We start from the raw sequence: 16,692 nt of genomic DNA, 5'->3' as shown, positions 1-16,692 counted from the left end.
GGTCTGGTTTTGCCTTTCTTATACTGGTATAGCCCTGTGTTTGTGTTAACTCTTCATATGTCTTAGTATCTTACATGACAAGTCCTCCAACTCTATTCTTCAGAATTTCCCTTAAAGCTATTGAGCCTTTGAATTTCTTTGTCAGTTTTTTGAATCAGTTTTTCAGTTTCTACAAGCAAATCCTTACTGGGACTTCAGTTGGAAATGTGTAGAATATACAGATAAATTTGGAGTAAAGTATATTTTTGTATTGAATGTTCTAATATAGGAATACACATCTTTTCTATTTATTTATGTCTTAAATTTCTCTGAGCATGATTTATAATTTTCTATTTAGAGCTCTTCCATATCCTTTGAGAAATATTTTCAAGATTTCTGATATATTTTAATCATTAAAAAGGCTGTATCTTTTAAGGAATTTTATTTTCTAATTTTTTTATAGGAATATGCTTGGTTTTAGGTTGAATTTTCAGCCAAGGAAGTTTCTAAATTCATGTATTAGTTTGAGTCATACCTGCAGGTTAGTGGAAATTTTTTCTTTTTATTTATTTATTTATTGACAGGCAGAGTTAGACAGAGAGAGAGAGAGAGAGAGAGAGAGAAAGGTCTTCCTTCCGTTGGTTCACCCCCAAAGTGGCCGCTACGACGGGCGTACTGCACCAATCCGAAGCCAGGAGCCAGGTGCTTCTCCTGGTCTCCCATGGGGTGCAGGGCCCAAGCACTTGGGCCATCCTCCACTGCACTCCCGGGCCACAGCAGAGAGCTGGCCTGGAAGAGGGGCAACCGGGACTAGAACCCGGTGTGCTGGTGCCGCAGGTGGAGCATTAGTCTAGTGAGCAGCTGTGCCGGCTGTGGAAATTTTCTACATATGCTATTATGTCCTCTGCAAATAATGACTTTTTGCTTACCAGTTTTATGCATGTTTATGAGTGTTTGTATATGCCTTATTGCACTTTCAAAGTCTTCCAACACAGTTTTGATAGGAGTAATAATAAAGAACATCCTTGCCTTTTTTTTTAAAATACCATGTGATAAGTTTCTGAAAACTTAGCATTAAGAATGATGAATGCTTGTAGGATTTTGTAGATAATCTTTATTTGACTAAAAAAATCACTTCTTCAAGTACACCAATGCTTCTTTTAGGGACTTAAAATATATTGAATACAATAACCTCTGGATGTATTACAAAAGTTTTACTTCAAAAGAATAAAAGGACAGAAGATACGATAGGACTAAAACTTCAGCAAGCGTAGAGCAGTTCAGAGGTGAATGAGGATCTGTAACTGCCTTTTTTTTTTTTTTTTTTTTTTGACAGGCTGAGTTAGAGGGAGAGAGAGACAGAGAGAAAGGTCTTCCTTCCGTTGGTTCACCCTCCAAATGGCCGCTAAGGCCAGCACGCTGTGCCGATCCGCAGCCAGGAGCCAGATGCTTCCTCCTGGTCTCCCATGCAGGTGCAGAGGCCAAGCACTTGGGCCATCCTCCACTGCCTTCTCGGGCCACAGCAAAGAGCTGGACTAGAAGAGGAGCAACCGGGACAGAACCCGGCACCCCAACCGGGACTAGAACCCCAGGTGCCGGCGCCACAGGTGGAGGATTAGTCTAGTGAGCCACGGCGCCGGCCTGTAACTGCTTTTCCGCATTGCGTTTGCCAATTCAGAATTGGCAGAAGTTGAGAACACTAGCTTGGCTCAAGCATTGTGACTGTTCTCAGGAATAAGTCAATAGATGTGTTAGTACTTGTGCAGGGATCAAGTGACAAAGTCAGAGACTTGTAGCACATAAAACAGAGTCAGTCTTCTTAAGAGAACATGTCCCTCATTCTGAAGCTTCTTGGATCTAGAGACTGAAAAACTAAACCAAAGAAATTTCATGGGGTTAGTCTTGTGATGAAGTGAGTAAAGCTGCTTGCTGCCTGCTGAGCCAGCATCCCATACAGGCACTGGTTCAAGTGCCCGCTGCCCACTTTCAATACCGCTCCTTGCTAATGGCCGGGGAAAAGCAGCAGAAGATGATCCAAGTTCTTGGGCCCCTGTCACCTATATTGGAGACCCAGATGAAGATTCTGGCTCCTAGCTGCAGCCTGGCCCTGTGCTGGCCACTGCAGCCTTCTGGGGGAATGAACCAGCAGATGGAAGATTGCTTTTCTCCCCTCCTTCCCCCCATGACAGATCTTCAAATAACTAAATCTTTTTAAAAAAAATTCCAGAAATCATAGTAAAAGTTCCAACCATCTCTGAGTACAGAGAATACAAAGGCTTCAAAGGACCATGTCTTGAGGAACACGAATGAACCAGAGGGAGTCTGTGTCCTTGGCACAGTCTTAACCATTTTCTGTCGCTGGCCAAGTTCCCAATGTGTTCATTCGGCTTGTGCAATAAGAGTATATGACCAATATCATAGAGCATCAACCATGAAAAAAGAATTTTAGCAAATAGGAACTTAAAATATATAAGATTAATATTCTCAAGAGAATACAGGAATGGAAGAGAATATTTATAAATAAAGAATTTCAATGGAAAATAATCTGTCAACAATTGGAAGAATATTCTAGAACACAAGATGTTATATATGAGACTACAAACTCACCTGTTGGGGTAAGAACAAGTTAGACAGAAAAGATGACATTCTGAACCAGGGAGCAGTCAATATGAAATATACAGAGAAGTTCAGGAAAGGAGAATAAGTGCAAACATGCTCTAAGAAGAAATATGAGACTTAGTTGTGACATATTAGGTATCAGCAATTGCAGTTCCAGGATGAAGTGAGTGAAGAAATGAGAGATAGACATTATTTGCAGAAAAAAAAAAAAGACTGGGTCTACCATGTTTACTTGGTATTACTTTCTTGAGTCTTATTGACAGAAAAATGAGAAATGCTAGATGAGAACATTATTAAAGTGACATTTCAAAAGACTTGTGGTTGAGTGTTTAGCTTTGAGATTCAAGCATCAGTTAGGGGAACTGGGTCCCACATCAGAGTACCCGATTCCTTTCTCCAAACCTGACTCCATCTTCACACTTAACATAGACCCTGAGAAGCAGTGGTGAGCACTCAAGTAATTAAGCTCCAACCATCCATATGGGATACCTGGATTGAATTCTAGCTCCTGACTTCTACCCTGCCCATCCCTAACCATTGTCAACATTTGAGAAGTGAGCCAGAGGGTGGGACACACACACACACTCACACACACAATTTACTCCTCTCTCTCTCTCTCTCAAATAAATAAATGCTAAATTTTAAGTTTCTGTGTGAAACTCTCAACAAATCTATTGAATCTTAGTTAAATACGAGTTCAGTGTTTTTAAAAATATGTAATTAGACAATTTTTAAGCTGAATGGAATCTCAAAGATGATTTATTCCAAACCCCTTCATTTTATTTTCGAGGTCCTCAGGGGCTAAACAATGTGCCAAGACTCTGGAGTAGACAACAGCTTGAACTTCTACTTCATTCTAAGTACAGAGGCCCTATAGATGGGCTTGCTCAGCAATATGACCCAACTAGTTGAGGGAGAAGAAAATAGTATTTTTTTCTCTACTCTGTCACATATTCAGTTATGCACTAAAAATATGGGAAAGGATACTTGGGGAAATAATTTTCTGGCTGTTCCTATGTACCTAAATAAAAAGAATGCAATGTTATTAATTATATCTTATAAACTCCAATTTTTTTCTCAATTCATCATGTATAGGCCATTTTATCAAGGTCCCTGATTCTGTGAATTTCTTGAAAGCCCAGCCTGATTCCTCATTCTGCTCATGTGTGGACTTACAGTTTAGACATCCAAGTCTTTAACACCATGTCATTCATTGTCCTCTCTACTAAAAGACAGAATGTGAAGATGTTAGTCCTGGCCCTTTATCCTTCATAAGTCATAGAGTTAGGTGAAATTGCTCTCTCTCTGAGACTCAGCTTCTCTATGTGTAAACTTAGGATACTAAGCAGTACCTATATGATCGAATTTCACTTTATTTATATGATTTTCAAATATTTTATGTTTTATTACAGATCACCAAATATGGCCCAAGGGCCAAATCTTGTCTGCTACCTATTTTTATAAGTAAAGTTGTATTGGAACAAAGTGACATCCATGTGCTTACATTTTAAATATGGCTTCCATATTACAGTGGCAGTCACAATGGGGTGATTATAAACACTGTATAAACAGCAAAGTTTGAAACTTTCATTATCTGTTCTTTTCAGAAACAATTTGCTAACCCCTAACTCACAACATTGGTGGATATAAGAGTATACATTAATTATAACTGCGAATTAGCTCTCTTCCCAAAACAATCTAGAATCCAGAATCCACACCTGATTATCCCCTATAAATACTCACTAAGTTTGATTGTTATTTAGGAAATCCTCTACAAACATGCCAATTTTTATGAATTCTGTATTAAAAGAGTTTTTTTTTAAAACTCCAAATTTGCTAGAACACTTTTCTTTTTCTATGGGTGAAAACAAATTTCCGTTATATTATTTTGTAATTTAAGCTTAGCAATTTTTAACAGATGGAATAAATATGCTTTGTGTTTGAATCAAGAATGATTTATAAAGTCTATTGAAAGCTACAAAGGATAGTTTGAGCTATTGAATGTAATATGAATTTCTTTAATTAGAAAAGACTTGTTTATATTAAATGAGACATTTAGAAAGACACTGTCCATTTCATATGTTCTTCTGTATAAAAGAATATGAAACGTAACAATTGTGTTTCATTCTAAATAGTTAATATAAATGATTGAAGAAGCAATACATACATATCTTGGAAAGGAAGAGGCAATTACTATCTTTGGCAAGAATAAGAGAAGTTTATTCTTCCTACTTGAAATGAATAGTATTTATAAAGTAGGAGTCAAGAAGGAGGCAATGACTGAACAAAGCTTATCTAAGCTGAGAACTTTAGAAATCCATAGCTTCTTCTTTATGTTGTTCCTGGAAACTACCTTAAAATTATTCCTATGAAATGTTAAATTCTAACCCATTTGGAACCATCAAAAAGTTATTGTAATGTTCAACAATAACAAGTGCCACAACAAGTCACTGGATATCTTCATTGACATGCCAGGAGAGTGCATCTTAGTTTTCATATCTACATTTATGGCTATAATTATCATACACGAGTTATTATGTATAGGAAGAACATTTAATACAAACTCAATAATTAATTGCTTATTGAACAGTAATTAGTTCATATTGCCTTAAAAAGAGTTATGTCTGGATGAGGAGGAATTCCGTGTACCAAATAAATCCATGATTCTACCCTTTATCAAAATATCATCTTAAGGATAGCAGTTTAACCTAGTAGTGAAGATACTAGTTAAGATGTCCACATGTGGCCGGCACCACGGCTCACTAGGCTAATCCTCTGCCTGCGGTGCTGGCACCCCAGGTTCTAGTCCTAGTTGGGGCACTGAATTCTGTCCCAGTTGCTCCTCTTCCAGTCCAGCTCTCTGCTGTGGCCCAGGAAGGCAGTGGAGGAGGATGGCCCAAGTGCTTGGGCCCTGCACCCGCATGGGAGACCAGGAGGAAGCACCTGGCTCCTGGCTTCGGATCGGTGCAGTGCCAGCCGTAGCAGCCATTTCGGGGGTGAACCCATTGAAGGAAGACCTTTCTCTCTGTCTCTCTCTCTCTCTCTCTCTCTCTAACTCTGCCTGTCAAAAAAAAAAAAAAAAAAAGTCCACATCTCATAATGGAGTACCTGAGTTTGACACCAAGCTCCAGCTCTTGACTGTGGCTTTCTGGCAATACAGATACTGGGAGGGAACAGTGATGGCCCAAGTGCTTGTGTTACAGCCGCTCACTTGGGAGACCTGAATTCCTTCACCCCTGGTCTGGCCCAGGACTGTTGCAGGCATTTTAAGATGTGAACCCATGGATATAATCTCTCTCTCATTCTCTCTCTCTCCCTTCCTTCTTCTCAAATAAATAATTTTAAAATACATATCCTATTAAAAGTAAGTCAGCATTGCATGGAGTATGGAAGTTTCAACGGATTATTTATTATTTTATTTAAGTAATAACAAAACAGATTATGGCAAAATGCTAACTGAAAAAATAAAGGAAATCTATGAGGCTAACACATGGGAAAAATAAACAGAACCTGATGATTCACTCAATGTGGAGTGATGGATGAAAATAAAGAAATCCAGGAAGCACTCATGCCCACTGTGTGTGAAAAAATACATTGTTAAGAATAATGCAATAAAGGAATATGGATGACTTGAGAATGATGGAGAACTTCAAGAAAACTGTAGATTCAGGGGAGAAATTAATATCCAGCTACACCTTAGACAAATATGGCCAAATCACAAAGACTTAAAATAGAGTATTCTTGGAGCCCAAGAAAATATTTTGAAAAAGACCTTAGAAAATGATTCTGCATTTGGTAGCAAGACTGCTATTGATTATCTTGTGGGTAGCCATTTTCATATAGTAATGGGAGCAGACACCTCACTGTCAAGCTAAGCTTGGAGCACACGGAAATGAAGATGATTAAAGCAAACACATTGAGAAATGGGACTGGAAAACAAAAGAAAGTGGTAACTCTAGAGAGTTATATAATGAGAAATGTTTTTTTCAAGATAGAAGTGTGCAAATATGTTTTCCCACATAAGAGAGAAAATGACTTAAAGAATGAGCTTGTGCAAGTGAAAAAGACAGAGAAAGCAAATAGAAGGGATTCTTAGCAATCATCCATTTAGTTCTTTGTGTTCAACTACTCTTCATTAAACCCATTTAACCCTCACCCATTATTCAACCCACATGAGTCTCCAAAATTAATATTCCCCTGAAAAAGATCACATATAGAACACAAAGTTGCCCTTAGGGGTTTTGGCAGCTCTTGTCCCCCAAATTATATATATGTAAGAGCATACTTCAAAACCTTCATGGTAAATGGAATTACAAGATAAGTTTCTTTCATTGCAAACAAATTTGAAATCCATGGATTTGGCTTTGCAATTTGTATTCTTATGAATTTTTTGAAGATCTTTTGTGGGTATGGTTATTATATTTTGAACCAAAAGAAATTTATCTTGTAATTTAATTTTCTATGAATTTTTGGAGTCCTTGTGTATACTACCTAATAGTAATGGCTATGGACAGCTAATTGAAAATAGACCAACTTCACCTGGTGACATTTTGAAGGTTTACTCAGCCTAATGAATCCTAATAGCATCCTGGAATTAGTAAGGAAAACCTTTAGGGAAAAGTTTCCAGGAGACATTTTGGTAAAGTTGCTTTATTCCCCCAACCCAGTTAAGCCCCTTTTAATGTATTTGCCTAATGTTATCCAATCTCATTGGATGGAGACCTGCTAAATAGTTTGTGTCATCATACTTGAACATTTTATCATTGAAGATTTTATTTGCTGATTTGATTTTTGGTCAATTGCTGACACTTTTGGCAAGGACCAAATAAACTGCAAAACAAGAGTAGCAAAAAACAAAACAAAACAAAACAAAACAAAACAAAAAAAACCTAGAAGACGGAGAAGAAGTAGTTGATTCAGAATAGGGTGACTGCATGTGTTCTTCTAACATTGTATCAAAATTTATGTCAAGACATCATTGTGTAGTGATGAACTATGTCAACTGCAGAAAGCAGGAAATTACATCAATCCTAAGTATCCAGACTTAATTTCATCCACTGTACTAAAATGCATTGCCTCAAAACACTGAAATTGCAAAACAAAAAGAAAATACACCTGTGGTGTGATGAAGTACAAAATATTCATGAGGAACCAAACAATAGAAAAAAAGATCACGAGATATGTAATATTTTTGTTACTGCAGAGTCATATTCTGTAGTCTAGTAATTAGGATGGATGTCCTCATGAGTCAAAGCAAACCATTGGGCAGAAATTTCTCTATTTTTTGCATGAGCATAAGATTCTTCAAAAATTGTTTTTACAAAAAATCACCATATTGTACTCCATTTGCAATTTGACTGAAAATTCTGACTGATCTATTTGAATCCTACCTGATAAGGTGCTGTGCACAGCAGGATATCAGCTCCAGGTAGAATGTAATTTTTTTCCCTCCCATGACTGTTCTCAAATGTGAGGTATGTATACAGAAAGGGTGGAGGGAGAGGGGAATAGAAGATGGAATTCACCTACTTTCATGAATACAGTGCCTTCAAGCTTAAAGTGCTTTATGAAAACAAAGTGTTTGAGGATCATGTCAAAACATAGTTCTGGAATTCAGTTGAAACAAAAATCATAAAATGACAGAATATTAAACATGAAAGGACTGTGAGAGATAATTGCGGTGAAATAATCTTTCCAACTCAATAATGTGTACATCATCCTTGTCGAATGGTCATCTAGTATTTAAATATTTAATTTAGTTATTCATTCACTTTTTAAACAAATGCGTGCTGATCTCTATTAAATATTGGACAGTGTTCTAAGCTCTCAGGACCTCCAGTGAATAAAACAGCTAAAAATGTATGTCTTGTGAAGTAGGCACTTAGGCTAGTCATTAGGATATTTGTTAAGATGCCAGCATCCCCTAATGGAGTCCCTGAGTTCAGTGCCAGGTTCCAGTTCCTGACTCCATCCACAAGTCAGTGCAGACCTTGGAAGGCTGCAGAAATGGCTCAAGTAGTTGGATCAATGCCATGGTAGTGGGAGATGTGAGTTAAGTTCTTGGCCCCTGGCTTCATCCTGGACCATTCCTCATCATTGCAGGCATTTGGAGAGTGAACCAGCCAAGGGCAGCTCTCTCTCTCTCTCTTTCTTTCTCTAAAATAAAAAAAAAATAGTTCTTTAAAACTTCCTACTTTTTTGAAACTGACATTCTGGTTAGCAGTGACAGATAAAATACATACATATTTTTATATATATATATATATATATATATATACTATATCAGAAAACAAAAAGCACTATGGAAAGAAAAGGAGCGAACATAGAACCTATTAAAGAGAGCAAGAATGCTAGAGTACATGTGTTTCAAAATATTTGTGGGAAACAATTAAAAGATAAATTTATTTTGGTGCAAAAAGTTTTGAAATCTCTGCATATGTGAGCTCTTCAAAAATTTCATGGAAATACATATTTGAATAAACATACACATTGATTTTAAAAATATTTTGCAGCAAAATAAACTTATCTTTCAATTCTATTTTTCATGAACTTTTTTCCTAGTTGTTTTAGTGGTCCTGGGCAAGCTTGTTCAAGACACAAAGCCTAGAAAGAGGTAAGAGAGTAGGCCATTACAGTTTGTGGGATCACAGCCTTTTAAAGCTAATAAACACTCTCAGAAGTATGTGTGATTTTTTAATAAAAGGTGAGGTTTAGTAAGGAATGAGAGCAGGTGAAGAGGTCAGGAAGATAACAGAGGTATTGGAGGGCTCTGAATGGCATCATAAGCAAACTCAGGTTTTACTCTGAATGAAAGACTTTGAGATTTAGAAAGGCATTATCTGGCTTATGTTCTGAAAGAGGCATAAGAAGTGTGCTGGCTTCGGTGCTGGGAACAGGTCGTTTGCCTCCTGGGGAGATATAAAGAACCCTGTGTGGAGATTTCATCATCCAGGTGGTAGAGCCTGGTGGTTGGATGGGTGTGTGTGCAATGGAGGTGGTAAGAGCAGGTTACCTTCTGGAAATATTTTGAAGGTAGAGCTCTCAAGGTGTTCTGAAAAATTGTATAGGAGGCATGTCCAGAGGAGCCAAGGGCGACTCTAGGGTTGGTGCTCAGACCAATAGGTGTTGCTCTCTGTGGGGATAGGGCTAGGTGAGGAAGGTGAGTTCAGTCTTCAATATATGTTGGACGTGGGCATTACTGAGACACTTTTTCATGGGCAAGTGTGCTTTCATGTTTGGTGGTTCTGAGAGAATTGCTTCATAACTGATATCCTGAATTCTTCATTCACTCTTCTTGGTTCTGGCATCATGAAATCTCTCTGTCATGTCTCACCAAGCTAAATATTCCCACCTCCCAGAAGCATTCCTCAGAAGATGGATATCCACACTCTGGGGATCCTGGTCCTTGCTATAATGTGATGAATTTCTGTCTGAGGAATATGAGGCTCTAAAAGATAGGGAGGTCCAGGATAGAGATGTCAAGACTAGAAAGAAATTCAGGAAATCTCCACCTTTCTGTATCCTCCCAGCCCTCCCATTGGAAGCAGGTTCAATGTGGATTACTCCTAACAGCCCAAAAAATTGAATCATTTGCTATGGGCTGGAAGCAGAGAGTTTAACGTCAAGATTTATTTATTATAATTTTGTTCAACCTGACATCCTCTATTGAGCATATTATTATCTTCAAATATATTTCTTTTATCAGAATTATTCTTCCCCATGCCTTAACATTAAAACATTGCTAACATGTTTATGGCATATACTGGCTGTCTCCCTGCTGCCCTCAAAATGACTCACTAGGACACCCGTTTTCAACATGTCAATGATCCTTTTGGTATCTGCTGCAAAATGTCTTTAACAAAAATAAACATCTACTGTGTCTACGTGAAGTTTTAATTATATGTTCTTCCCCTCCCCCAGTAGTTCCAGCTCCTTAAAAGAAAAACACATTTTCATACTTTATCTACATAAAAATTTCCCACTGCTGAGCTTCCTATATTGTAATTTCGTACCATTTTTTATGCATTGTTATTTTCTCCATGTTAATAATGTGGGCATGCCACTGATTTTCTCCTTAAATCCCTACATCTCTTTCAACAACTCTGAAAATCACCTTGGACCCCTCATATATTCCTTCCGGAAGGCCTCTGTCTGAGGGTCGCATGCCTCCTCCTCCTCAAAGCTGCATCGATTGCACCCCAGGCCTGTGGCCTTCACTGTGGGAACCTCTTTGTCCTGCTCAGGAGTAGCTTTCCTCTGCCCCGCCCCCAACACTTTTCTTCCTTTCCCTTGATTTGTGTTTCTGTTTTGTGGAACCTATTTTCTAGCAGCTTTTGAAAAAACCAACAAGATCAAAACAGTGTTTGAGCTTGCATGCTTGCGCACTTCGTTTCCCCCAGGACAGTGGTAGGTTTGATTGGGTGTAGAATCCCATGATGCATTGGTAAGTTTGATTGGGTGTAGAATCCCATGATGCATTGGTAGGTTTGATTGGGTGTAGAATCCCATGATGCATAACATTTCCTCTCACAACCGAGAAGGCATTTGCACTTTGTCTTCTGAAAACGATAACTGCTGCTCAGAGTCCCAAAGCTGTTATCGTTACTGTCATTCATGTGTGACCTGTACTTTCACTTTAAATTTGAATGATCTTACGTACACATCTGGCATCCTGACATTTCATAACGGCCCTATAATTTTGTTATTTTTTCTAGGCTTGCTTTTCTTTGCTTGTTTGTTTGTAGTATTTTTCTGTCTATCCTACTATTCAGGTAGTTCGGTTGAGTTCAACTTCTAAAACTTTCACTTTACATTTGGAACTGCTTATTAACTATAACATACACATAATAAAGTGCACATATCATATGATTACAACTTGAAAAATTTTGACAACTGAACACACATAACGTGCAAAGAGAATCCAATAAGCGGAATATTGTCAGTGTCCTAAAAACCTTACCTGTGCTTTCCTGATTCTCTCTACTCAACTAAGATCCTGACTTCCACAAGGACACATTAGTTTTGTCCCTTTTTATTATGTGATTCTTTTTATAAGTGAGGTTATACAGTATGGATGCTGTTATTTATGATAAATTTTGGTTTGCTAAACATTTTGTTTATAAGATCCAAAATGTCCTTGTATGTAATTGTGGATAATTTGTTATCAATTCCTATTATTGTATTGCATAGGCATTTATATATGTACAGTTGATAGGGATACGATGTAAGAATTGGATCATTAGATGATTTTGTTATTGTATGAACACCATAGCGTTAACTTAATACAAGCTAAGATGGCCACAGCATTGGGTGATGCAGTCTTATAGGACGACTGCTATACATATGGTCCATGATTGATCAAGATATTGTTATGTAGTACATGACAGTACACGTGTGTGTATAATAGATTCTAATGTTGGTGAGTAGTAGATGATGTTTTAACTTTATGAATGCTCTGAAATTCTAGAATGTCTTTGGTGAACACTCTTATCTTAAAAATTGCAACGTAAATGAAAAAATATTATTTTTAATAAATTTAGAAGCAATGAAACTAAATCTTGCCTTTAGATATTGTGTGAGTGTGAGCACGCATGTATGTGGGAGTGTGTGTCCACAGACAAGGTAGAGAAAAAGCCACTGATGAAGTGTGTTGGGAAGTAGGGGGGGCAAACTGGATCAGGCTGAGAGAATCCCAATGGTATTAATCCTATTGGTAATGTTAGTACCAACTACTGAGTTTGCAGGTGTTCCTTGTACTATTTTGCTTCATAACATATGCATATGTGGCATATTTTTCTAAGCATCACAATTCACAATAAAATAGTATGTGACCTGTTGTTTCATAGTGTTCCACTTCTTATCCAAATCTTCAATGCCATGCATTACTAAGATCTTATAATAATAGATTAGTCGTAAGTGAATCAGTGAAACTGGATCCCTATCAACAATTCTGAAAATTCTTGAGAAGCTGGCCTCTTACTCTTGAATACATAGACCCTAATCTCTCCTGTCACAATTTGAAAACTTCCTGCTTTTGTGTTTAGTAACAGACTTGTTCCCACCGGTTAGCCAACTAAGCCCTTTTATTGTACCACAAATCATGTGACAGTGCATCTTCATGTTATCTGGAAAAACACACTAAGGGAAAACAAATACACACTGAGGAGAACCGAAAACACACAGCTTTTAGTTTCCTCCATGCATTTTTGCTGCTGTCTAATGCCATAGGAATCACAGCATTCTCTTTGCTTCTTGATTTAAATGAGGAACATACATGGTTCCACTTCTGTTGGTAGTCATCCTGCTACAAGATGGGGCAAACTTCGGTAAGGCCAGTAAAATGGATTTGGAGTCCTGGAAAACAGCGGGTCAAACTAACCTTGAAGCTCACACTAGCCTTAGGCTTTTCAGATGTGAGTAAAACTGTCCCTGACTTTTTTTTTTTTTATTTTAAGATTTATTTATTTATTTGAAAGTCAGTTACACAGAGAAAGAAGGACAGGCAGAGAGAGAGAAAGGTCTTCTATCCGTTGGTTCATTCCTCAATTGGCTGCAATGGCTGTGGCTGTGCCGATCCGAAGCCAGGAGCCAGGAGCTTCTGCCAGGTCTCCCACGTGGGTGCAGGGGCCCAAGGACTTGGGCCATCTTCCACTGCTCTCCTAGGCCATAGCAAAGAGCTGGATCAGAAGTGGAGCAGCTGGGACTCAAACCGGTGCCCATATGGGATGACGGCATGGCAGGCAGTGGCTTTACCCACTATGCCACAGGGCCGGCCCCTGTCCCTTTCTTTTAAAGCTACTTGACTGAAGTTAAGAATATGAGTACTAATACTTGCAATATAAAGAACTTCAATGCAGTTATCTGAGAAGAATTTCTTCTAACAAGAAAAGGTATAAAATGTATTTCTCAAAAAAAAAAAAAAAGTCACTTCCTTTAGCAAGAAATTCCACTTCCACTTGGAGGAAGTTAATTGAAAATCTCCACAGATAGAACTGAACTGCACTGAGTTCCTGTCAGGACTTCAAATGACTTCTTAGTTCTTTAGGCCTTCTGATGAACTTGCAGTCCATTTGGATTCCATTGGTATTTTTCATTGTTAAACAATTATTTCATAATGGTTATCAATTTTTCCACCCTATTTTATCACTCTCTCTCACATTAGTTCTTACTCTTATTGTATATATAGTTGATTTCCAACTGGATGGTTTTATTTTGTCAAATGTTTTCTTTCTTATCTTTGGAAATGAATATAGGAAATTCTAAAATATACTTTTAATGCATTTAAAATGAATTCTTTGGGGCTGAAGTGTAAAACTGACTGTAGTCTTAATTGAAAGTAATTTTGAAATTCTCAGTAAATCTTTACTTTCTTTTAAAAATGTTGAACTGTGGTGTTTGCATAGATATGCCTGATGAGCTTCCACTTCTCCCTTTCAAAATGTTTGCCTTGGACACACATGTTTTTAAATTGCAGTTAATTTGCATACACCTATTTCCCTCCTAATACAAACCCCTGTCATTTTCTGTCCCCCCTCCCCACCTAGCTTAACACTGTCAGTTTCTGATTTTCAGGCTTAATTTCTGTCCCCTAAGGCAGCATAAGCAGGTTTCTGCTTGAGCAAATAAAATTCTGGTTTAACATTTCTCTCTCTCTCTCTCTTTTCTCTTTTGCACAATTTTCTATATTCTGTTAATCGCTTTCTCCCACACACATCTTGAAAAGAAATAAATTATCACAACTAATTCAACTTTAAGTACTATATTTGCCAATAAGGCATTGAAAACAAAATACTACTCTCAAACTGCGGGATATTTTATAATCACAAATTTGCCCATTCCCATCATCCCCAAGGGAACAGAGCACATATTATTATTCCATTAAGGAAATGAAGACTCTCTGAGCCAAGCAATTCTCTCTTTAGCTCCCTCCTCCCATTCCCATGTTCTGAAACTTTCTCTGCATAAATAGTTCTCAAACTTTGTCAGCCAAAACTTGTGACTCTGAAGAGACCCTCCTGCGGGGACCTTCAGTAGATCATCCATTCGATTTCTCTACCCCCACTTGACAAAAACCAGCTCAGCCTTGGAGATGTATTTGGTGGGTCTGTTTCATATTGTACTTGGGGCAAAAATGGGCTTGGTGTTAACCATGACTAAGCATAACTCCTCTATTGAAAGTTTCTCCATGAATACAGTATGTACTCCAGATTTTTCCTAGAAATGACCCAAATTAGTGGAAGAAGAAAATACAAAAACCAAAAGGGTCAAAGCAACATTCATCTTAACAAATATTTTCACATGAATACAATGTAAAACAAAAAGCTTCCTGGGCGATTCTGCTTTCAATGTGTATGTGTACTTATAAATGATTTGTGTTTAACAAAATTAACCACAACCAGAGAGATGGTCTTACTGCTGCATCAATTAGTCGACTTTCTGGTCCTCTATATCCAAATTGAGGTTGTGTCTTCCATACAGATACAAATGAAGAAGTTGGGACTTAGTAACTAGTTTTAAAGACCTCATGTTTATTTTGAAGAAGTTTAAAATGGTAACTCAGAGAAAAGTTGCACCACTGTTGCACCACTGTTGTCCTAGCCTATTCTCCCAGTTCTCCCTATTGCTGACAACTCACATAGTATAAAGATCAAAACCAAGAAATTAACATTGACAAGATACTATTAACTAAACTACAAATACTCTTCAATGGTTTTTCCATAGAAATCTTTTTCCTTTTCCAGGGTCCGACCCAGGATTCCACATCACATTTAATTAGTGTTCTTGATTCTTTTAGATCAGTGCCTCTAATTCTTCAGATTTTCCTTATTCATAAGCTTAACATGTTTGACAAGTACCAGGCAGTAAAGACCTAAATCTACGACCTGACACCATCAAGTTACTGGAGAACATTGGAGAAACCCTTCAAGATATTGGCACAGACAAAGAATTTCTGGAAAAGACCCGGGAGGCACAGGCAGTCAAAGCCAAAATCAACTATTGGGATTGCATCAAATTGAGAAGTTTCTGTACTGCAAAAGAAACAGTCAGGAGAGTGAAGAGACAACCGACAGAATGGGAAAAAATATTTGCAAACTATGCAACAGATAAAGGGTTAATAACCAGAATCTACAAAGAGATCAAGAAACTCCACAAAAACAAAACAAACAACCCAATTAAGAGATGGGCCAAGGACCTCAATAGACATTTTTCAAAAGAGGAAATCCAAATGGCCAACAGGCACATGAAAAAATGTTCAAGGTCACTAGCAATCAGGGAAATGCAAATCAAAACCACAATGAGGTTTCACCTCACCCCAGTTAGAATGGCTCACATTCAGAAATCTACCAACAACAGATGCTGGCGAGGATGTGGGGAAAAAGGGACACTAACCCACTGTTGGCGGGAATGCAAACTGGTCAAGCCACTATGGAAGTCAGTCTGGAGATTCCTCAGAAACCTGAAGATAACCCTACTGTTCGACCCAGCCATCCCACTCCTTGGAATTTACCCAAAGGAAGTTAAATTGGCAAACAAAAAAGCGGTCTGCACCCTAATGTTTATTGCAGCTCAATTCACAATAGCTAAGACCTGGAACCAACCTAAATGCCCATCAACGGTAGACTGGATAAAGAAATTATGGGATATGTACTCTTTAGAATACTATACCGCAGTAAGAAACAACGAAATCCAGTCATTTGCAACAAAATGGAGGAATCTGGAACACATCATGCTGAGTGAAATAAGCCAGTCCCAAAGGGACAAACACCATATGTTCTCCCTGATCGGTGACAACTGACTGAACACCAAAAAGGAAACCTGTTGAAGTGAAATGGACACTATGGGAAATGGTGACTTGATCAGCCCTTGCCCTGACTGTTAATGAACAACTTAATACATTATCCCTCTTAGTAGTTTTTTTTTATCTGTTCTACTTAATATGACTGGTTTAATTCTGTAATTAATACACAGTTATTCTTAATTGTTGAAATTTAACTGAAATGTGATCCCTGTTAAACATAAGAGTAGGAATAAGAGAGGGAAGAGATGTACAATTTGGGACATGCTCAAGCTGACTTGCCCCAAATGGTAGAGCTA

This window comes from Oryctolagus cuniculus, chromosome 17 (assembly GCF_964237555.1).
Source record: "Oryctolagus cuniculus chromosome 17, mOryCun1.1, whole genome shotgun sequence".
Classification (NCBI taxonomy): Eukaryota; Metazoa; Chordata; class Mammalia; order Lagomorpha; family Leporidae; genus Oryctolagus; species Oryctolagus cuniculus.
The sequence above is the reverse complement of the archived record's forward strand: the minus strand, read 5'-3'. Positions refer to the sequence as shown.